Source organism: Cottoperca gobio, unplaced genomic scaffold (genome assembly GCF_900634415.1).
Source record: "Cottoperca gobio unplaced genomic scaffold, fCotGob3.1 fCotGob3_115arrow_ctg1, whole genome shotgun sequence".
Taxonomy (NCBI): Eukaryota; Metazoa; Chordata; class Actinopteri; order Perciformes; family Bovichtidae; genus Cottoperca; species Cottoperca gobio.
The window spans coordinates 1-3,332 of NW_021166789.1; the positions used below are offsets into that span (position 1 = coordinate 1).

General features: G+C 40.7%; 1 pseudogene; it reads left to right on the forward strand.

Annotated features, from left to right (window-relative positions):
- The first annotated feature begins 596 nt into the window (after positions 1–596).
- On the forward strand, positions 597–2,802 carry LOC115004503 (vascular cell adhesion protein 1-like; annotated as a pseudogene).
- Positions 2,803–3,332: the final 530 nt, after the last annotated feature.

The window sequence follows — 3,332 nt, forward strand, 5'->3', positions numbered from 1 at the left end:
AGTAGTAAATGAAATTTGGATTTTACTGCACGAGTTGTGTGAGGGTTTGTAAATGGATGTTTTCATGTAGTTTTGCCCACATTTACTTCAACTCTACAAGACTTTTCCCTGTATTTAGTTTCTTCATTCACTGTGTAGCCATGTGCAAAAAAACACATTTTATTTAAAGAAGTAAAGGTAACACGGGGTGAGTAATTCATATACAAATGTTCACGTGTGATAATTATTGCTGCAAAAAGTGGAACTTCTTCTTTAAGCCTCAAACCATGACTGAAATGAAACCATGTGAGAAGTTTAGAGGGGAAATGTATCTTTGGAGGAACTGCCAACAAGTCAAACATCATAAACATGACCAGGGATCACAAGTAAACAAATGTACAATATATAATCTTTTCATAGAAAGATCTGAATGTCTAGAGGAACTAGTGAGTATAGTTGTTATATAAATGCAGTGGAGTAAAAAGTATAATACTTTGCTCTCAAATGTAGAATAGTACATGTATGAAGTTAATGAAGATGGTGAACATTAAAGCTGCTGTATCAGCATGTTTTCAGTGGCACGTGATCACACTTACAGAGCCGCTGCCTGCCTGTAGACTGTTGCTGTGTTTGTCAGTGTAAAATCTGTTTGTTTTCAAACCCCAGATTCTCCTCCGAGCCCCACAATTGAGATCTCAGGTGATGTGAAGGAGAACGTGTCTGTCACTATAAGCTGCTCCGCTGCAACTCCCTGTCCACACGACCCTCCTCAACTCACCTGGACTCTCCAACAAAACCCCGACAACATAATAAAGGAAACGCAGATCGGACCTTCACAACTGAAATCCAGAAGACCTTCATTCTGTCAGACCAACATGATGGATTGAACATCACCTGCTCTGCCAGTTATCCTGTGAATGAAGGGACAGATCACAAGACAGCAGAGGAGACAAAGACTCTCAATGTTTCATGTAAGACAACCAGTTTTTGCACCTGATGGTTCTTCTTTCTCAGGATCTAATTCAGGCTCTCATGCTTCTCTCTTATCTCACATCTGTATCTGCAGATGCTCCCAAGAACACCTCAACGTCCATCAGTCCATCCTCAGGTTGGGCAGCAGACAGCAGGGTGAACCTGAGCTGCTCCAGCACAGCCAACCCTCCCGTCAGCAGCTTCACCTGGTTCAAGAGAGCAACGATGGAGCCGTCAGAGTGTCTGAAGGAAGATGTTACAGCTTCAATGTGACATGTGGAGGGGTTTATTACTGTGTGGCCACAAATGGTCTCGGTAATCAAACCTCTTCAGACATCCAGCTCACTATAGAAGGTAAACACGGAGCTGAACTGCATCTACTTACTTTAATCTTTAAACGAATACTTCAACCATAAAATGACCATTTTCAATTCATTTGTCTTCGATTACTCACCCAATGTTGAGTTGAATTCTTGAAGAAAACTTAGTTTTTCGGTGAAGGATGAATCAAAAAGCAGAGAAAAATCGTTAAATCATAATTGAGTTTATCAAGTAGTCCAGTACAGCCCAAACATGTATGTGCTAAAACCTTTCAATTTGTGTACTTGTTCAGCAAAGTAGTGAGTAGTAAATGAAATTTGGATTTTACTGCACGAGTTGTGTGAGGGTTTGTAAATGGATGTTTTCATGTAGTTTTGCCCACATTTACTTCAACTCTACAAGACTTTTCTCTGTATTTCATATACAAATGTTCACGTGGGATAATTATTGCTGCAAAAAGTGGAACTTCTTCTTTAAGTAGATACTTATATGTGGTTTGTTTCTATGAGCAGAACCATCTTATACATCTTCACGAGATCTTCTAGCAGTGATCATCATTGCGATCATCGTGCTCATCTCCCTGCTTGTCTGTGTTTGGTAAGTCTCACACATTAAAGCAGATAATGTTTCAGTTACAGCCACACTGAAGATGAAGGCACAGATGATGTGTTCTGTGGGTTTTACTCCTCTGCACCAGCGTCTCAAAGAGCACAATTTCCACATTACATTTACAAACTGTATTTCTCTCTGATGATTTATTTTACAGCACTCTCGTGTGTTGGAGATGGTTTAAGTCGACACGTTCAACTCAACAACCGACTCAGGTGGGAATATCCTAAACGTTTCTTCACAGTACTGCACTTTAAGATCTTTGAGAGCTGAACTCTATAATGTTCTCCAAGAGTAAAATAAGAGGAAGAGCACAACACATATTGTCAGATATCCTGTTACCAACCTACTGTGGGGAAAGATTTAAAAACTGTACAGACCTCACAAGAGGAGACCATTGATTTTCGAGCTATTTTGTGACACACTATAAGATTTTTCTGCTGTGTCACGACTCCAAATCCAGCTACTCACAACAATTTGTGTTGTTTGCAGAGTCAAACAGCTGAAGAGCTGGCTGTTAAAGAGCCAGCACCAAAAACAGAAGAAGACATCCATTACGGAGAGATCGACTTCTCCAAGCGGAGACCTGAACAGCCCTCAGAGCAAGACGGTGCACTGCAGCAGGAAACTCTGTACGCACAGGTCAAAGTGCCCGAGACAGCAAACCGCTCAACACCGACTGATGCCGAGGCGCTCTACGCCCAAGTGAAGAGGAAATGAGGGTTGTTTGTGTCAAGACGCAGAAAAACTTTGAATAGAATTCTTATATGTACCTTTATGTTTATTACATATATATCTAAATTATATTACTGTACCGTATGTTTTTATGTTTGTAGAAAAAGACACCTGGACATGAAAAAGTCATTTTCACTGCTTACAGTTCAATAAAGGGAAACTCCAAACCTCCACCCCCTGCAGCTTTCTTATGTCAGTTATGTCCACATGTTAATAGTTACGTGCTGAGCTTTCAGATATGTCAGATATGTGCCAAGCTCTAAAAAAGGAACAAGTCTTAACGACACCTGAAGCATTTCTGCACACACATATTTAGATTTTTGACAAGGCATTTAAACCCCAGATTCTCGTCAGAGCCCCACAATTGAAATCTCGGGTGATGTGAAGGAGAACGTGTGTGTGTGTGTGTGTGTGTGTGTGTGTGTGTGTGTGTGTGTGTGTGTGTGTGTGTGTGTGACAGAGACATGTTGTAACTACTTCTTATATTCACAGTAACAGGATGGTTTTAACTCAACCACACTGTTGACCAGTGGTGGGCCGTCAGGGCCAGCAAGGCCTTCCCTGTTGGCCTAAATATCATCAGAATATAAATTTAATTTTGATATATTTTTCCACAAACATGTATTAAATTATTCCCCATAGTCTATTCTCTTCATTTCATAGCTTTCCTCTTGGTTGCGCTGCTGCCAGCCTCAGATCGAGATTTGGAGGTCTGG